Source organism: Homarus americanus, unplaced genomic scaffold (genome assembly GCF_018991925.1).
Source record: "Homarus americanus isolate GMGI-L3 unplaced genomic scaffold, GMGI_Hamer_2.0 scaffold21314, whole genome shotgun sequence".
NCBI classification, from domain to species: Eukaryota; Metazoa; Arthropoda; class Malacostraca; order Decapoda; family Nephropidae; genus Homarus; species Homarus americanus.
In genome coordinates this window covers 3,261,280-3,282,414 of record NW_024720811.1, presented here as the reverse complement: position 1 = coordinate 3,282,414, position 21,135 = coordinate 3,261,280, and the positions used below count along the sequence as shown (strand labels likewise).

Sequence of the window (21,135 nt, the reverse complement as noted above, 5' to 3'; positions counted from 1 at the left end):
ATTCCCTCCCTCCCCCCATTCCTCATTCCCTCCCTCCCCCCATTCCCTCATTCCCTCCCTCCCCCATTCCCTCATTCCCTCCCCTCCCCCCATTCCCTCATTCCTCCCTCCCCCCCATTCCCTCATTCCTCCCTCCCCCATTCCCTCATTCCCTCCTCCCCATTCCCTCATTCCCTCCTCCCCCCATTCCTCATTCCCCTCCCTCCCCCCATTCCTCATTCCTCCTCCCCATTCCCTCATTCCCTCCTCCCCATTCCCTCCTTCCCTCCCTCCCCCCATTCCCTCATTCCCCCATTCCCTCATTCCCTCCCCTCCCCATCGCCTCTCTACCTCATTCCATTACTCGTCGACCCTCCCCATCACCACTCCCCCTTTCCTCATTCCCTCCCCCCATCCCCTACACCCCTCCCCTTGTTGACTGCGTCTCTCCATCCATCACCTCCTCCCATATCCCCTCCCCCCTCCCTCCCTCCCCTCTTCCCCTCATCCTCCCCTCGTGGAAGAAACAATAAGTGGCGGAGTATAATAACAGTTAAGGGGAAATCATGTAATCATGGAGGAGGGTGGAGGGGTTGATATATGAGGGGACTGGGAGAGAGTAGTGGGGACTGGGAGGGAGGGGAGGAAGGGGTAGTTGAGGGGGAATAAGAGGGTCCGTAGCTAAGGAAGTAAAACTACGCTTGGTTAAATAATACTTTATACCGATAAATAATAACCTTAAGTACACTCTTGACCACCGCCCGTATATTTAACCTGCAGGTGGTCCAGTACGAAGCCCTGAGTCATCACAGGTGCAAGATATATAACCACCATAACAGAAACACTACTGCTACTATTTTGCTGTCACTCGGAATCGAATATGACGATCATCCAGCTATGATGAAATTATATAGTATTATTAAGGATGTCACCAAGGTTGGTGAGTTCTGGGGAGACTAAAGAGGCCGATACGGGACCGGCAGGTTCGATCACAGATATTGCACATGCAGAGGGCTACTTCTAGTGCGGGAGGGGCGGCGGCACCGTCTTTCTGGCGTTGGCGCTTGTCTGCCTCGGTTTGCAGTCGGGCTAACTCGAAAGTATTGACACACTTTCGTTTGGTGCTCCTCCAAGCATTACGATGTGGAGTAATCGACTCCCAGGTGACGGGGTCGATTTGGCATTTTTTCAGGTTTGTCTTAAGAATATCCTTATACCTTTTCAGTTGTCCGCCGGCGTTACGTTTACTATTCGTTAGGTGACTGTAAAGTAGCTGCTTTGGTAGTCTACTGTCCTACACACACACACACACCTGGCAGTAAGACCCATCACCGAGCAGCTACACACTTTTGGCTTGGAGAGTTGGAAAAAAATAGAACGAATCGAACAAGATCTCCTACAAAGACTTCCACCAGCGAGTGACAACAGCCATCACTAGTTACCAGACCTCATGGAGTCAGACAATAGACAACCTCCCTAGAACACACTCCGCATTAACAAGATCGGCGGAGTATGAAATGTGGTCTTCAAAACACCTGTACATGGGATAGGGCAGACTGTCTAGTTAGTGCCAGCGACGACTAAACTGACTAACAGATCTAAAATTTCACCACTCTTCAATTTCCTAACTATTAACCCTCTTCCTCTTATCCTCTTTCTCCTCTTTCTCCTCTTTCTCCTCTTTCTCTACCCAAATAATAATAATGAAATAAAATCTGAGGAAATTCTTGAAGGCGGTGGAAGGAGGAGGAGGAGGAGGAGGAATATTAGATGGATAGATAGATGAGAAGGAAAGGTGAGGGGAAGGAATAGTGTCTGAGGGATGCTATAAATGAGGGGGGAGGAGGGGCTAGGTAAGGAGAGGGGAGGGTGAGGGGCTGGGTAAGTAGAGAGGGTGAATGAAGGGGGGGGCTAGGTAAGTAGAGAGGGTGAATGAGGGGGAGGTGGGCTGGGTAAGGAGAGAGGGTGAATGAGGGGAGGGGGGAGGAAAAAGGGCATTCAAGAAGTTGCTATAGACGCGGGGAGTTTGATGAGGAAAGAGGGAGGGAGAGAAGAAAGAGGGCAGGACTTAAGGAGCGAAGGGAAGGAAGGAAGGAAGGAAGGAAACGAACTGGAAGTGAGAGATGGAAAGGTAAGGCTGGAGAGAAAATTTAATGTGGACAAATATAAAGTACTTAGTCAAGGAGATATAAACAGAGAAACCAGGTACCAGATGAACAACGATGTCATAGAGAAATCCGACTGTGAGAAAGATTTAGGAGTAATGATAAGTAGGGATTTTAAACCTAGTGAAAAATGTGTATTTGCTCGAAAGAAGGCTAATAAAGTACTTGGGTTCATGCAAAGGAGTGTTAGTTACAAGACTAGAGAGGTCATCCTAAAGCGAAACCAGTATCTTGCGCTTGTGAAACCTCACTTAGATTACGCAGTTCAGTTCTGGTCATCGTACTACATAACGGATATAGAATCCCGAGAAAGAATCCAGAGGAGAATGACGAGACTAATCCCGGAAATTAGGAACCTCGAGTACAGAGACAGGTTAAAGCATCTTAATCTGCACTCCCTCGAGAGACGTAGAGTGAGGGGCGATATGGCCGAGGTGTATAAATGGAAGTCAGGGCTGTACAAAGGGGACATTACAAAGGTACTCAAACTATCCAACCAGGAGCGAACTCGAAACAATTGTTTTAAATTAGACAAATTTGGATTTAGCAGCGAGATAGGTAAATACTGGTTTGTAAATAGAGTAGTGGATGAATGGAACAAGTTACCAAACATCATCATTAACTCGAATACGCTGGATTGCTTCAATCATCGGTTGGATGGATGTATGAGCAACAGGGGTTGGGTGTAAATGGGGCTGCCCAGTATGGGTCAATAGGCCCGCTGTAGTTTCCTCCATTCTTATGTTGAAAGATGAGAAGGAAGACGGAGGGAGACAACGGAAGGGATGGAGAGATATAGTTGGAAGGGTGAAGAAGGAACTAAGAGATGGAAGGGGAATACGGAAGGGGAGAGGGATAGAGAAAGAGATGGGAGAGGGTAGGAGGGATGGAGGGGTAGAGATGACAGAGACGAAGAGGGAGCTAAGAAACGGAAGGAGAGAGGGAGGGTATAATGAGAGTGCGAGACGGAAGACAGACTGCAGTGGTTGAGCTTGATGGGTGACGGAGGGAGGGAGTGAGTGACCCAGCCTGTCAGTGCCGTGGTTTAATAAGACTCTCCTGACACCTGGTTTACGGCCGCCGGGGGACGCGAGGGGGAAGGGGGTGAGACGCAGTATAGAACACACACACACACTGATAGTGGTCTCGCTCCTCGTGACTAAGTAATGACTGACACCCTGTTAAGCCACCTAGACGTAGTTAGTATGCTGTAATACCTGATGTAGAGGTGTAGGTTAGTGTCAGGTTATAGAATCTGTGTACCTGTTGTGTCATGGTGTAGAATCGGTGTACCTGTAGTGTCAGGGTGTAGAATCTGTGTACCTATAGTGTCGGGTGTAGAATCTGTGTGCCTATAGTGTCAGAGTGTAGAATCTGTGTACGTATAGTGTTAGGGTGTAGAATCTGTGTACGTATAGTGTCAGGGTGTAGAATCTGTGTACCTATAGTGTCAGGGTGTAAAATCCGCTACCAACACAACACCTGCACAACAGCGTCAACCTGTGTCAAGTACCGGTATACCGAACGCGACGCTGCTGGTGCACTCGTTGTCTTCAGGTCTTTGTACACTACCAGGTCTTATTGCCCCAAGATAAACGACCTGAAAAAAAAAAGTGTATTCGCCTTAACATTTCATTAGACACACAAATAATGGTTACCACAATGATGAACGACAAGATAATGCGTTAAAATTGCTAGGGAGAAAGACAGAAAGAATGGGATTTGATATTAAAAGTCCGTGATCGTAATGCGTAATGGACGGAACACATCGCCTGGGTGATTTATAGCCGTAACCTGGATTTATGTGTTGGCTGACAGATGTAAACCAAATAAATTAATCATATTTATTTCCGTGTTATAGATCGGAGAGGGGGTGTATATAGTGTTAAGTGTGTGTGTGTGTGTGTGTGTGTGTGTAATGAGAATTGATCTACTTACACGATCATTTTTTAATAACTTCAATACTCGGTAATATCCAGGACTAGACGCTTCAACTATTGTCTAATATCTTAGGTATAGCTACTAACCTAATTTAGCCTAACGATTCAATCCCACACATACATCAAACTTTTTTTTACACGGGATAATGACTTTGAAATCATCTCCCAAAAAAATAAAAACATTTCCATATACATACTTATATACATACTGAGCTTAGTTACTTGGCCCTCCAATTGTTGCCTCCTACCGCTTCTTCAGTTTCTAGATAATACTGTATTTTACTCCTCCTGTACCAGTCATATTCTTCTCGCCCCCCTCTACAGCAGAAGGGAGAGCTCACTGACTCACCCGAGGCTTCATCCCCTCCGCCTGCACCCTGGATCTTGGTCTTATTATGTTGGTATGGTGACCACGACACCACGAGGAGAGCCTTCTAAAGTCAGTCTCTCTCTCTCTCTCTTCCACCCTTCCTCTCTCTCTCTCTCTTCCACCCTTCCTCTCTCTCCCCCCCAGGTCCCCTTCTCCCTCCCTCATCCCATCATTGTTCCCTCACCGCCCTGCGTAAACTTGCCCCGGACACAGACTTAAGTGAAACCTATTACCTTCATCACCGGGGGAGGGGGTGTGGGGGGCAGTAGAGGTGTGTGAGATGAGGGGGAGGAGGAGGTGTAGAGGTAAGGGGAGGAGGAGGTGTAAGGGGGATGAGGAGGAGAGGAGTAGAGGAGAGTCGTTGCAGGGTGGGAGGGTGTAAAGGGGACGAGGTGGGGGGAGGTGTAGGGGTGAGATGTATGGGGTGTGCAGGAGGGAAGAGTATAGGGTGTAAAGGGGAGTAGTAGTAGGGGGTTAGGGGGAGCAGGAGTAGGGGGTGTAAGGGGGAGTAGTAGTAGGGGGTTAGGGGGAGGAGGAGTACAAGGTGAGGGTGTTCTTTGGAGTTGGTCTAAGAGGTGTTTAAACATTGATATGGTGTGTGGTGCAGCCCTCCTCCTTCCTTCCTTCCTTCCTTCCTTCCTTCCTTCTTCCTTCCTTCCTTCCTTCACTAAATATTGTAGGAGAAAATACAGTACAAAGGATTTACTCTTCTTTCATTTCTTATCTCCTGTATTTGTCTTTCATTACACCTTATTCCTTCATTCTTCTTTCCTTTAGGGGTTTTCTTTTTTTCATTTCTTGTGTAATCAAAAGCCGGGAGATTGGTACGAGTAAGTGAAGTTAGTCCGGTTTAGGGAAGGTTGGTTTAAGTGAAGATGTCCGGTTTAGTGAGGTTTTTATCTGGTTTAAGATCAGTTTGTGTAAGTAATGATGTTCGATGTATTTAGGTTTTTGTTTGTTTTAGGGGAAGGTTGGTTTAAGTTGAGATGTCCGATTTATGAGGTTTTGTCTGGTTTAGGAGGTTGGTTTAAGTGGAGATGTCCGGTTTTAGTGGTTTTTATCTGGTTTAAGATCAGTTTGTGTAAGTAATGATGTTCGATGTATTTAGGTTTTTGTTTGTTTTAGGAAGGTTGGTTTAAGTTGAGATGTCCGGTTTAGTGAGGTTTTTGTCTGGTTTAGGGAAGGTTGGTTTAAGTGAAGATGTGAGGTTTTTGTCTGTTGTTTGTCTGGTTTGTCTACCTTTCATCCTCCCTTCTCACCTGCTCTCAGCTGTGTGTTCGTCGTCTCTGAGGTATTGTCTTGGGGTGATGGAGCTCTAACCACCCAGCTCACTCTCCGTCAATCAGCCCCCCACCCTCCACTCCTCCCCCTCCACACTTCCTCCTCCACCTCACCCCTCCACCTCACCCCTCCACCTCACCCCTCCCTCCACCTCCACCTCCACCCCTCCCTCCCCTCCCACCTCACCCCTCCCCACCCCCCTCACCTCACCCCTCCCCTCACCCCCCTCCACCTCACCTCCTCCCACCTCACCCCTCCCCCTCACCTCCTCATCAGATAATCCAACTCTTCCCTGTTTATTTATTTTTCCCTACCTTTATTTCCAGGTGATAGTGAACACTGATCCATCATCTAACCTACCATTACAATCCACGTCATACTCCATCATGCTACCCTTACTCACTACAAGTTCCCATTTGTCAAACTTATTACCAGTTTCCTCCTTTATTCCTTACACTTTGGGATTATTGCAGTCCTTCTCCTCTTCACAGTTTACCATCAGCCTACAACTTATGCAGTTCTTTGAATATACTCAGATCTTACCTACAATATTATCTGTATTCGTCATTTTTGGTATTACCTTTCAGAAGACTTGTCATTTACCATAGTGGTTTTAAAAATTTGTCTTGTCATCTTTGTAGTATTATTATATCTCTTTTCTTTTGTATTTTTAATTGTTGTATTTTGTGCTGTTATTTGGGGATGTTGTTAGGTCGGACAGGCAGCAGTCGTGATGTACACTCGTCCATACAGGGGAGAGATATTGAGTAACGATGGGAGGTGCAGTGGGTTGGGGTAGTGTGAGGGCGGGCAGAAGCGGAACATAACTCGGTTGTTATCGGAGGTGTAGCCAGGTATGTGTGTGTGGGGCCTCTCTATTACAATTTACATCTTGGTTTCTTACCTATATGTTGCTAAATCATGTCAGGTATTTTTCTCTCGGTCGGTTTCCACACTTTCTCGGTCAAATACTGTGAAGCCCTTCCCTGGTTTCTGGTTTGATTGTCTCGTTATACCTGTTAGTTTATGCCTTGATGCCTGTCACCCTCAACACCTTCTTACAGGGCCCATCCTCTCTTACCCAAATCCACCTTCTTCCCTCATCCTTCCCACCCTTCACCAGCCCTTCCTTACACAGCCCCACCCTCCCTCCACTGACACCCTCCCTCACCCCAGCCCCCCTCCCTCACCACACCCAACTTACCTCATCTGTTTGGTGGCTTGCATCACCTTTCGTCTCATTGCCACTTCCTCACCTCACTTGTCTGCCTCACCTCTCCACCCCCTCACTTCATTTACCCTCTCCTCCTTCTCTCACTAGCAGGCACCAATAAGCCAAATCAAGTACCACATGTATAATGTTAATGGAGTGTAGGCGGTGTGTTGTTGTTGACCGTGACCATCACCTCCTCTTACACCACCGCCGAGGACACCACGCCTCACCACACACCCTGATCTCCCCTCACTGGCCGTCTTTTCGGTCCAGTTCACAAGTTAGGATGTTAAGTGTTAATAATTGAGGGAAGTTTGGCTACACTGCTACCTCAGACCAGGAATGTTACACTAATGCTTACTCCTGAAAGTTCATCCTACTTTTAACTTCATTTAATTTGTTTTAATATTTTGCTTTATTGTCCTTCTCACAATTGTGGGTCAGGATGTTGTTTGTCTGTCTGTCTCCATAGTAGTAACTCGAGAACGGGTGTGCAGATGTGCGCCAAATTCGAGGTTTTGATCATCATGGTCCACATGTTAAACGTTTCGTGTAAATTGTTGAAATTGACCAAGTGATTCATGGGTTATAGGATGTGGGAATTAAAAAACGATGACATGAGACAGCCTTCAGCTACGACTATACCTGTATTAATTTGCACCCGCTCGGATTATGTTTAATTATGGTGTTGATATTAGTACTAGTAGTAGTGCTATTGTTTTCAGTTTTTCTATTGAAAACAAATATTAAACCTTACCAAAGATTACGACAGGCCTATTTACCTGGCGGGCGTGCAGTGAAAAATACAAGTTGATCATCGGCGCCGTAGTGCCACAATGCACAGTCATCGACGAACAGTGAGATCATAATTAAAAAGAACCGGACCAAGAACACTGCCCTGGGCTTTTCTTGGACAAATGTGTCCGACTTTACGTTAAATTTAGAGATTTTGACAAACTTCCTGTCAGTGAGAAAATTTCTAATAAAAGGGGGTAAATGAGCTCTTAACCAACAGCGTGGAGTTTGATGAGCACCCCAGCTCTTTTGTGGCTGTTGTAATATACCAATTAAACATTGTCCTGCCTCTTTCATTGGGTCTGACATTTGAGTTAAACAGTTCATCTCACAGGCAGACAGACTACTGTATAATTATGTGACCTAATATGCACCGTCTGCGTTCTTAATAATAAGTTGACTTGCATTTTTTTAGAGATGCTCCAGCGGACTAATAATAATGATAATTAATAAAAAAATCAATAAAAAATAAAATAATAAAATACAAATAAAGAACCATAATTAAATAAATCATATTAAACAGGTCAAGAGTTAAAACTACTGTACATTATCTCCTGTATATGTATGTTGTGTTATCAGAGAGACGTAGAGTGAGGGGCGATATGGTCGAGGTGTATAAATGGAAGTCCGGTTTAAGCAAAGGTGATATAACAAAGGTATTTAAACTATCAAACAGGGCGATCTCGTAACAATGGTTTTAAGTTAGACAAACTTAGATTTGCTTTTGAGATAGGTAAATACTGGTTTGTAAATAGAGTAGTGATTGGAACAACACCAGCACTAATCATTAACTCGAACTCGCTGGGTAGCTTCAAACATAGATTGGATGGATATATGAGCGATAGGGGTTGGGTGTAAAGCTGGCTGCCTAAGTATTATTAATAGGTCTGCTGCAGTTTCATCCATTCTTGTATTTCTTATGTTCCTCAGACCTTCACAACCCCCTGGTAGTTTTCCTGGAATAGGCCGAGTGAGGGAATTTTTTCTTCTCACATCTTGTTTCTGTCCGTTTCCCCGGCGGTCCAGGCGGAATTTGCCCAGGCCTTGGGATGGTTTTTGTACGGATACCATCAGTGGGCCCAGGTGTGTTCTCTCATGCCACCAGACTTACATTTAAGAAAACATTCCCTGGCTGAGGTACAGTATTTGCTCACCATTTTTTCCAAGGTGAAATTATTTACTCACTAATTGGATACTTGATAATTTGGTTATATTTAAATCTAAATATATATTACGTGTATATAATGTTGGCTGATAGGATTTTGTTCATTTAATTGTGGTGTAGGTTTATCTATCATGGCTTTATCCTTGTAATATGTCCATTGATTGTCTTCACCACACGCTGCCAGAGGATAACACATAATTCTACTTTGTTACCTGACAGCAACACTTCTTCGTCCTCAATCCTAATTCTAGTATAGATATTTGTTTATGACAGACTCTGATGCTGGGTAAGACCTGTTAACTAAGTAATGTATTTAATATTAACATGTTAACTGTGTCTCTAACATATAGTAATTTCTCCACCAGACGCTGCTCGTGGTAACAACACATAGAAGGCACTTCGTTCTCCCTCCTGGCCAGTCCGCCTCCACCCCTTCAGCGCCCACACCAGGGTCGTCTGCCTACGCCTCGAACTGTATGGCTGTAACTACACAGGTACGACACAGGTACCCCCCATGCACCTTCATCTACACGGGTGATGAGGAAGACACAAAGGCTGGATGATTAGATGGAACAGGGTATTGTACTGTAGGTATGATGGGTGAGGGTGGGACTGAGGGCAGGGAAGGATGATGGATGAGTGTGGCTGATTGAGGAGGATCATGGGTGAGGGTGGATGACGGGTGTGTGAAGATGGGGGATGATGGATGAGCGGATGGAACGTACAGAGGGGTTGATGGGTGAGGGTGGGTGATGGGGAGGCACCTAGATTGAGGAGGATGGGTTGAAGGGTAGGGCAGAAAGTGTGGGGTTGGCTGCAAGTGAAACAATGGATGATGTGGACGAAGATTATCATGTAGTGGGCGATGGATGGTGGCGAGGATAAGGTTAAACACCACACCTCACCTCATCCCCACCCTTCAAAATCCCCAAGGGTAGGTGTTGGTGGCGTAAGCAGCACGTCAAGATGCCTCGCCCACCTGATCAGTTCTCGCCAGATGATGGTAATCTTTACACCAGATGTGGCAGATGGGCCTGGGCCTCTTCCTCCTCCACCCTACATCTCCTCATCCCCTCCCTCCCCCTCCCCCCTTCCTCTCTCCCCACTCCTCCTTCCCTACGTCCAATAGTGTGGGAAAATTCTCCTCGTGTAAAGGCCTCCCTCCCCTATTTTAACCCTAACTAATCCTGTGGGCTTCAATATTAACATCGAGTTCTGGGTGTTAATTGTCATCCACGGAGGAATGTTGTTAATGTTATCCCAGCCTACCAGGCTCTACCTTTCCTCTATAAAGCTCTACCTTCCCTCCACCACCTTCTATAAGCTCTACCTTCCTCCACCACCTCTATAAGCTCTACCTTCCCTCCACCACCCTCTATAAAGCTCTACCTTCCCTCCACCACCTCAAACAGCTCTACCTCCACCTCTATAAAGCTCTACCTTCCTCCACCCCCTCATAAAAACAGCAGGTGTTCCAGAGCCGCTGTGTGCCCCTGGCAAAAGAGATTGGTAAACTGCAGAGTTAATCCCAGTCGGCGCTAACACTGTTTTATATAAATGTCGGATCGTGAATTACCAGTTTGAGAGGCAGTCTTAGATCCAGGTGGTGTGTGAGTGCAAATCAGTTCGGATTCTAACGTAATCTGACAGGCAGAACTTTAACCTAGCAGACTTAACCTAACTTCAACGTAACCTAGCAACGTAACCCTAACCTTATCTAGTCTCTCTAACCTAACCAACCAAACCTTCCCATTCCGCCTTAACCTATTACCCCTTCACAGCCCAACTGACCTCAGCAACCCACCCCAGCCCCCACCCCTAACCCCAGCCCCAACCCCACCCCAACCCACCCAGCCCCAACCCCAGCCTCCTTCAACCCCAACCCCACCCCCAACCCCACCCCTTACCTAACTAACTAATCCTGGGTTTTAAGTTGGAAATCGTGGGTTGATGTGAGGATCAGCCTGGCTCTGTTGGTTGGTTGTCTAAGTACTCAACTGTGTGACGGTGTTACTTCAAAGGTTCAACGTAAGAAAAAACAAAACAAATAATATGGTGTTGTGTTAGACTTCTTATACTGATTTACTATGAGGAAGAAGATGGTTTGTGTATTTGTATTGTGTTAGGTTATGTTGAATTGTGTTGTGTTATGTTGTATTGTGATAGGTTGTATTATATTGTTAGTTTGTATTGTATTGTTTTGTATTAGATTGTATTGTGTTATGTTGTATTGTGTTGCGTGGCATTGTGTTTATAGTTATTATTGCTGCTGCCGTCTTCAGAAATAACAGTCATTAGAAACTTTTTCCTTGACGGCCGACAGGAGTTCTCTCCCCACTCTTGGTGATTGTGAGGTGATGATTGTGTCTTGTGGGTTGGTGATTGTGAGTGGTAATTGGTGATTGGGGATGGAGGAGGAGGTGGTGAGGTGGGGTGAAATTGAGAGGAGGAGTAGGAGGTGGGGAGGAGGAGGGTGGGGTGAAGGAGGAGAGGGAGTAGTGGGAGGAAGATGGGTGAGAGGAGTGGGGTGACGGAGGAGGAAGGGTAGGGTGACGGAGGAGAGTAGGGTGACGGAGGAGGAAGGGTAGGGTGACGGAGGAGGAAGGGTAGGGTGAAGGAGGGGAATAGGATGGAGAAGGAAGGGTTGGGGTGAGGGAGGTGAAGGGGATGGAGGAGCCACCCTCTCATCCTCTGCCCAGCCAGACTACATTCACTCTCCATCAGTAATCATCGGTGTTCACTGACAGTAACAGTGAACCACACTCTTATTCTCCTCGTCTACAGCACCTCCTGTTGTTGTTGTTGTTGTAGAGTTTGCTGTTTCAGCTGCCAAGGTTATATATTTTTATGTTCAAACTCGACAATTTCCTCTCCCCCTCCCAAAAAGTAGTCGTTGGGAATTGTAGGAATAATGCATTTTTGGTAATATATTTCTTACTAGTATTATTATGTGTGTGTGTGTGTATAATAATAATAATAATAATAATAATAATAATAATAATAATAATAATAATAATAATAATAATAATAATAATAATAATAATAATAATAATAATAATAATAATAATAATATATAATGTGTTATTATTGTGCAGAGCCCCTAACATCTCTACTCTGTGTGTTACAGACGGGCTATTGAGCTACAGTGTGGGCAGGTCTAAGACATACGTGGGCGCGGGCGTGGGAGACCCAGTGAGTGTCGGTGAGGGGATGCTGTATGACGGGCGTGTGGGCGGCCAGGAGGAGCTTGATGCAACACTTCTAGACGCCCAGGAGCTGATCCAGGTCGAAGGTAAATAATTCACACAGTTTTACCTTCCAAGAAATTATTTTTTATGCCCCACTATGTAGGACGTGGCGGCGTAATCACCCTCCTCCCCACCAAGGTTCTTACGCACGGTTCATTATACAGTATATATACAGTGTGTGTATATATATGAAGCTTTGTTCAGAAGAAGATGAAAGCAATTTTATTTGAATTTTCCGAATTTTTTACCGTAAATAGCCAAATTATGATAATTTATTGGCCTTTTCGGCTGCATATTTTTAGAGGAACACCGTGGTGCTCCTGCAGGTGGCCAGGCAGTGTGTGTGGTGCTCCTGCAGGTGGCCAGGTAGTGTGTGTGGTGCTCCTGTAGGTGGACACACACACACACAAAAATATACAGACCAAGACACCACATGATCCTCCCCCTCCAGCCGTGTTGACAGGGAGTAATGAGTGATAGTAACAGCTTTCTGATGAACTTCAACAACCACCACTACCCTGTATCCCACCACCAATCACTACCACCACCACCACCACCACTCACTACCACCACCACCACCACTCACTACCACCACCACCACTCACTACCACCACCACCACCACTCCTACCACCACCACCACCACTCACTACCACCACCACCACTCACTACCACCACCACTCTACACCTCCTACCACACCACCACTCACTACCCTCCACCACACCCTACCACCACTACTACTACTACTCACCATCACTACTACCGCCGTCACTAACCACCACCCACCACACCACCACCCTCACCCACCACTCACCACCACTCACCACCACCACTCACCCACCACTCACCACTCACTACCACTCACCACCACCACACACCACCACCGACCACCACCACCACTCCCACCACCACCACCCTCCCACCACTCACCACCCTCCCACCCACCACCACTCACTACCACCACCACTCACTACCACCACCCACACACCACCACACCACCACTCCTACTACTACTACTACTACTACTACTACTACTACTACTACTACTACAGCCTCAGCCTCCAATAGCCACACCTTCGCCACCATTTATTTACCTTAATATTAAATATCCTAATACAAATACTTAACTATCTATCTGTGTTAAATTAGTTGAGCCACGAATCCATGCGGCATTCATTGACTGTAGCCTCATAGTCGATATCTGCGGCAGTTGACGGAGTAGGGGCAAGCTCTCGTTCCCCTGAGGGCAGAGCAAAGCCGACCGAAGGAGAGAAGGACAGTCGACATCATCGGGCTGTGACATAACTTCTGGGCTGCTGCTTCTGTTCGGAGATCAGCTCCGCGAGTCTGGCGTAAAGAAACCTCTTGCACGGGCCCATCCACCAGAGGTTGTGAACACTAGAGGGTGAAGCTGCCTTGATCAACATTTGAATTCTCTCCCCTTATGCCCTTCTTGTCGTTCTCGTTCCTCCTATGCGCAGCATCGAGCTAGGTTACGGTGACAAACGGCCATGGGATCAAATCCTGATGTCGAAGAAAGCTCGCTGTCCCGCGTCCAGAATCCTCGAGCACTGACGTAAACGGGCTTCGTTAGATGTGTTTGAAGTCCTGTGTTGGAGGATCTCGCCATCCAGTGGAAGGAGGTCGGTTCTACATGACGTCGGCAGATTTCCTTCAACATATTTGCTGTGAGATCCACTTACCTCGTCATGCCTCCGTAAGCCCTTCTTGCAAACCATGGCGTGATCGCCATCATAGGAATAGCCACACACGCATTTGGAGGACCAAATACATCTACTAACCGTACCTTAGAGCAATGGCATCTGTAAATTCTTGTTTGTTAAGGCTGAAACCATTGCCCTTATCGGTAACGTAGTTAACCAGTTCGAGCGCCCACCTCTGCGCTATAGCTACTACTACTACTACTACTACTACTACTACCACCACCACCTCACTACTACCACACCACCACTCACTACTACCACCACCCTCACTACTACCACCACCACCCTCACTACTACCACCACCACCACCACCACCACCACACTCACTACTACCACCACCACCACTCAACTACCCACCACTCACTACTACCACCACCACCACTCACTACCACCACCACCACCACCACTCACTACTACTACCACCACCACCACCACCCACCACCACTCACTACTACTACCACCACCACCACCACCACCACCACTCACTACTACCACCACCACCACCACTCACTACCACCACCACCACTCACTGCTACCACCACCACCACTCTGCTACCACCACCACCACTCACTGCTACCACCACCACCACTCCTCCTGCTACCACACTACCACTCTTTCTCTCCTCCACCACCACTCCTGCTACCACCACCACCACTCCTGCTACCACCACCACCTGCCTGCCACCACACACCACTCCTGCTACCTACCTCCTGCTACCACCACCACTCCTTTCTCCCACCCTCATTACTACTACCACTCCTACCACCACCATTCCCACCCTCCACCACCACACTACCACCACCACCTCCTACTCATAGTCACTAACCATACACTACTACTCATAGTCACTAACCATCACTACTACTCGCAGTCACTAACCATCACTACTACTCGTCGTCACTAACCATCACTACTACTCGCAGTCACTAACCATCACTACTACTCGCCGTCACTAACCATCACTACTACTCGCCGTCACTAACCATCACTACTACTCGCCGTCACTAACCATCACTACTCGCCGTCACTAACCATCACTACTACTCGCCGTCACTAACCATCACTACTACTCGCCGTCACTAACCATCACTACTACTCTCGCCGTCACTAACCATCACTACTACCATAAGTCACTAACCATCACTACTACTCGCCGTCACTAACCATCACTACTACTCGCCGTCACTAACCGCCACCTCCCCAGGGCTAGAACCAGCCCCGGACACGGTGTGATGGTCTTCCTTCGACGTCATGAGAAGGTTCCGCGCCCTGTGCTTCTACCTCATCACCTCCCAGCTCAGTGCCCAGGTGGTCTCCCAGCTCTGTGCCCAGGTAGTCTCCCAGCTCAGTGCCTGGGTGAGTCTCCCAGCTCAGTGCCCAGGTGAGTCTCTCAGCTCAGTGCCCAGCTGAGTGCCCAGGTAAGTCTCCCAGCTGAGTGCCCAGGTGAGTCTCCCAGCTCAGTGCCCAGGTGAGTCTCCCAGCTCAGTGCCCAGGTGAGTCTCCCAGCTTCAGTGCCCAGGTGATCTCGCCCTCAGTGCCCAGGTGAGTCTCCCAGCTCAGTGCCCAGGTGAGTCTCTCAGCTCAGTGCCCAGGTGAGTCTCCCAGCTCTGTGCCCAGGTGAGTCTCCCAGCTCAGTGCCCAGGTGAGTCTCCCAGCTCAGTGCCCAGGTGTCTCAGCTCAGTGCCCAGGTGAGTCTCCCAGCCTCAAGTGCCCAGGTGAGTCTCCCAGCTCAGTGCCCAGGTGAGTCTCCAGCTCAGTGCCCAGGTAGTCTCCCAGCTCAGTGCCCAGGTGAGTCTCCCAGCTCAGTGCCCAGGTGGGTTTCCCAGCTCAGTGCCCAGGTGGTTCCCAGCTCAGTGCCCAGGTGAGTTCCCAGCTCAGTGCCCAGGTGAGTCTCCCAGCTCTGCATGCCCAGGTGAGTCTCCCAGCTCTGCATGCCCAGGTGAGTCTCCTAGCTCTGTGCCCAGGTGAGGTTCCCAGCTCTGTGCCCAGGTGAGTTTCCCAGCTCAGTGCCCAGGTGGTGTCTCCCAGCTCAGTGCCCAGTGAGTCTCCTAGCTCTGTGCCCAGGTGGGTTTCCCAGCTCAGTGCCCAGGTGAGTCTCCTAGCTCTGTGCCCAGGTAGTCTCCCAGCTCTGTGCCCAGGTGGTTTCCCAGCTCTGTGCCCAGGTGAGTTTCCCAGCTCTGTGCCCAGGTAGGTTTCCCAGCTCAGTGCCCAGGTGAGTCTCCAGCTCAGTGCCCAGGTGAGTCTCCTAGCTCTGTGCCCAGGTGAGTTTCCCAGCTCAGTGCCCAGGTGAGTCCTAGCTCTGTGCCCAGGTAGTCTCCAGCTCAGTGCCCAGGTGAGGTTATCAGCAGGCAGGCGGGTGACTACAAACATAAGGAAGTGATTAAGGCGTTAATAGCTACTGAGACAGGTACGTGCTAGTAGGTGAAGAGCCGGGGGGATGAAAGATTCAGGCCAGTTGTATCCAGGGGTTAAGGGTTAGGATGGAGATGGTTGTGCAAGTATCACCAGGCAGGTGTATGAGACAGTGAACCTTACCCATGGGTGAATCTTTTTTTCAAGTAACTGAATAAAATGAGTAATGAACATTAGTTTATTACTTTTAATATTATACTAGATTCAACAAGCGCCGCGGATCTCTGGGAAGGTATACTGGACCTTACTATCGAGCTAATATAGGGTTGGTGTTTGTGTGTATCTCTAACTACTAGCGACTGCACTTACATTGGCCATTATGTATGGAGCATCTCGTTTGCTAATTACAGTAAGCAATCTAATTTACTTTGAAATGAAGTGCCTGCATGAATAATTAAGTGCAGCTGATATATATATATATATATATATATATATATTCTTTCTATATATATATTATATATATATATATATATATATATATATATATATATATATATATATATATATACTCAATATTTATGTAAACATTATTGGTTGTGTTGTGTTTCAGCCCGAATCAAGGCCACAGTAATGTTTGGGTTCAACTCTTCGGTTATGGATGACACAGCTGTGAGCACCACCTGGGCTTCCTCCAACCTCACCCCCGAGGGACCTCAGAACCTCACATTTGACTTACGGCAGCGACCGGCCTCCAGCCTCCAGGTGGAGGTCAGGTCAACCACTTAGTCAACATCCTTGAGGTCTACCCCGACTCCCGTAAGTAAAATTAATAAGTTTTGTAATTATTATGCTAATTTAAAAAAATACACTCCCAAGTGACGATCCTTAAAGCGACAAAGAAAGAGCACTCAGGGTGAACGAAAAACCTTGTGGCTCACCACGAAATAAATCCACACTCGGGCCGCCACAGTGACTCATCATGGTCTTGGCGAGCACAAATCAGTATACAGTAGTGCTATTAGTCTATATTACGAGTATATCAGCCTAAATGTTGTATAAACAACTATATTTATATATCTCTTTAAAAACTGGAACATTAAAGATATTGTTACACTTCACATTACTCGTCAACAATCAACTCGTCTCGAGGCTCCATACAACAGACGTGACCCACTGACTACTGCCACAGGGCATATATGAAGGATACACCGATACTCATAAGTCGTGTGTTGTATATAAATGTTGTACACGTCCACCACGCTTGTCGGGGCGGCGTGTACAGTGTAAGATAATGGTGACAGTCTGTTTGACTTATTCTAGCAAACTATCGTAACTGGGGCTTTGAGAACGGTTAAACATCGTCGCTAGGGTGTAAGCATTCTCCGTTAACCTTGCTACACTCTGGGGACTTCTGTACACAAGTAGTTAAATGGTTCAAATATATTTCGTTAAAGTTGTAAACCATCGTCCACTAGGGATCAATATAGTGAATAAATCGAATATGAAATAAAAAGGTAAAATAAAAATCGTCCCGCATAAAACTGTTGGCTATTGACAATGTCGCCGAAATTTTTATGTCAGGGCTGATGGACGACAGTAATTGCAACATTTTTGTCATTTTCATTTTTATCTCGTTATAGCGGAAGCGGAAACAGAGGCTGGTAGCTGGGTGCCATCGAGGCCAAAGCCCACCGGCCATTACTGTGTTAACTAAGACCGTATTAGGCACTGTTTACGATATGATGTGTTTGTTATCAATCAGTCAATGTTTCATCAGCCAGTCTAAGGGTTGGCGACCACGGCCCTCCACTCCACATGTGTTTGTCTTATCTTTATCCTCCTTGAATTTATATCTCTCTGAGGACTCCAACATATTATATAGATTCAAGATTATATATATTTTATATTTCCTCCTTGTGTAGACTAAAATGCTAGTGAATGCCCCCAAAGAATATACAGTACCACCTTTCAGAGTCTTCCTACAGAGCCATAACCCCGCACCCAGCCAACCTTTCTGTCCGTTTATGATACATTTGTTGGCATCTTGTACAGTATAGTTGAATCCTGTAAGAATCCCTCCGCCTCAGTAGTCAGCAGGTGAAGCAGCAAGAGAACACCTGGGGGTGGTGTACCCTGCTTGATGGTACCCCAACTCTCGCTACATTAACCTTTACCTGGACGTGGTCTGTTGTGGTTTCAGCTAATGTTTCTAAACCTAGTGTTAGTACACCTAAATTACCCTGGTGTAGTTTAAACTAATCTAGCCTTGTTACTGCACCATATGTCACCTTATGTTTATGTGATTCATCATACCGAACATTATTTTCTTGTAGCCCTACCATAACTTAACCTAACTACACTAACAAGATCTAAACATACCTTTAATGGTGGTAGGACTGTGAAAAACCTGAGCTAGTGGGACTTTCTCTCGTGGGATTTTGTTTAGTAGAAAAAATATGTAGAAACAGTGTAGCGTCAACCTCACGCGGGGACGGACGACCAGCTACTACTACCGACAGTCTGAACAGAATGAATAATCAGACGAACTAATGTGAAACTTGATCTTCCTCTGTCATTATCAAGTTTTTTTAAGAATAAAGTTTAAAAGAAATCAGCAGATCACAAAGACACACCCAATTAAGAGTCGTTGATGATGACCCTGATGAATATTGAAAGGTCAGTCTCACAGGAGGACTTTTCCTGGGTGTCGCCTACAAGAATCACGTCTGAAAAACAGCTTGAAAAAATTTAAATGAAAAATATTTAATCCTGTATTTCGTCTACATGCTCGACTGGCTGATGACGTCACACTCGGCATTAATCACTGATGGTGCGGCCTTGATAAAAGACGAAGTTTTATATGACAACTCGAGGGGAAATTTATTTCTCTGAGTTTACGCCCCAATGTCTGATAGCGGCCGTATTGAGAAAGATTTATGACCTTGAAGTTGTTGTCAATTGATCTTCACGCCGTGTGCTGTCACTTCCGCTAAATACGTGAATAATATATCAACCTAACGTGACCTGTTGTAGTGATAAGCTCATGACATCACCAAGAATTAACAAGTGAATACAACATGTCTTTAGGTACCGTCACCTGCCTGCAGCTGTGACCTCGTTGAAGTACGTCGTAGTATTGTGCGAGGTCTACAGTATGCTGCCAGCTCTCGTATTAAATGGTGTAAATATGACAGAACAGCAGAGCATAATATATGTTTACAATGATTGGACAGACATTAAAGAATGATTGTTCATTTTATGCACGAAGGAAGGAAGGAAGGATGGAAGAAAAAAATTCTCCCACTGGAAGATTAATAATCTGGTTTGGTGAAATATATATATATATATATATATATATATATATATATATATATATATATATATATATATATATATATATATATATATATAAAATGTGTGTGTTTTGTCTTTGGGTGATGTATTCATAAAGAAGGGACGTTAAGTGAGGTTAAACAGGGACCGAGTGGGTCAGCTGCGTGTGTTGGGAGACTTACCCCCGTTGATGACCGCCTCTCAGAGTTGATGTGGTGACCACCTCCTGCACCGCCTCCAGCCTCGCCCTCTGCCCCTTCACACAAGTGAACCATGACCAGGGAGTTTAAGTTAAATAAATATAGATTTAAGTCAAAGTTGTGCAGATGGTGATTCTATATTAACTTTATTAGAAACGTGGTGTTGCAGCTGAGAGATGAGAAGAAAAGTGTGTAAGAGGTGTGAGGTAAGAGAGTCGATCGTACACATCACGAGAGGCTGGGCCAAGGGATGTGATGCTGCTCTCCCCGCTAACGTCCATGTGTCGTGTCTGGTGAAACCCTCCGTTTCAAAAATACTTGTCTCATCTTGGCTCTCCTCGGGGCACTACTGATATTTTTTTGTGTTGCTCAGCTCCCGGCAGTAATGTCCTAACACTTGGAACAAAAAGGAAAGAAATGAAGAAACCTAGTCATTCCTTGCAAGAGATGAGGGGGAATTTTGTTCATTAAGTATGTGTAAATGCCAGTGATAATGGAGGACTTATCTGGAGACCGGAGTTTGGAAGGATTCTCTTAAGTCGTCCTGGAGAACATCTCAAGGTCTGAGTGTAAAGTGTAACTCAACAGCATTAAGAGCCGACCATATGACCTTTTAATCTTGTGACCTCAACCTGGGATGACCCTCAGAGATGAAAAAAAATGAAAGAGTAAAGTTTGATAGAAGTTTGTGTCGAGTATTTAAAAGGAACACACACACACACACACACACACACACACACACACACACACACACACTGGCGCAAAATATACTATACGTCCTAGTGACAAAGTTTACGAACCTTATGACAGCGCTTTATGGCGTAGTGACGTTAGATTTATAACTTAGTGGCGTAAGACTTATAATTTTGTGACGTAAGATTTATGTCTTTGTGATGTAAGATTTATGGCTTAGTGACAAGATTTATGGCTTGTTGGCGTAAGATTTACTAACATACTGACTTAATATTTATGGGGTACTGACGTAAGGTTTATGGGGTGGTGACGTAAGATTTATGGGGTGGTGACTAGATTAATCCTCCTGGTGGTTATAGCTTAATGGCGTCAGATACACAGTGTAGTATACTGGTGCACGAGTAGTACTGAACATCTGAGAGCGCCACTGTAGGCAGAGGGTAGATGGCGAAGCGTTCGTCTGGTACAGCTCCAATAACCTTACCATTATGGGCGATGTTGATTGCTTGTGCTGGCGTTGTTTTACTTAAGTGTTGTCTCCCATAGAGCCATGTGGGTGTGGTCTGAGTGACTGGGAGAGACGCCCCGTGACCACTCCTGAGGAACACACCGCCGCCCGCCCACCTGAACCTCCTGCCGACGTGTGGGCCGTCTACACCGCTCATCAACACCGTACC

The 21,135-nt window shown here is 46.3% G+C and overlaps 1 long non-coding RNA gene across 1 annotated transcript; it reads left to right on the top strand.

Moving 5' to 3' along the window:
- Nucleotides 1-12,067: 12,067 nt before the first annotated feature.
- LOC121861238 lies at nt 12,068-17,001 on the top strand. Its single transcript, XR_006087992.1, has 3 exons — nt 12,068-12,200; nt 15,085-15,188; nt 16,843-17,001. It is a non-coding gene; the product is annotated as an uncharacterized LOC121861238 (long non-coding RNA).
- The last annotated feature ends 4,134 nt before the right edge of the window (nt 17,002-21,135 follow it).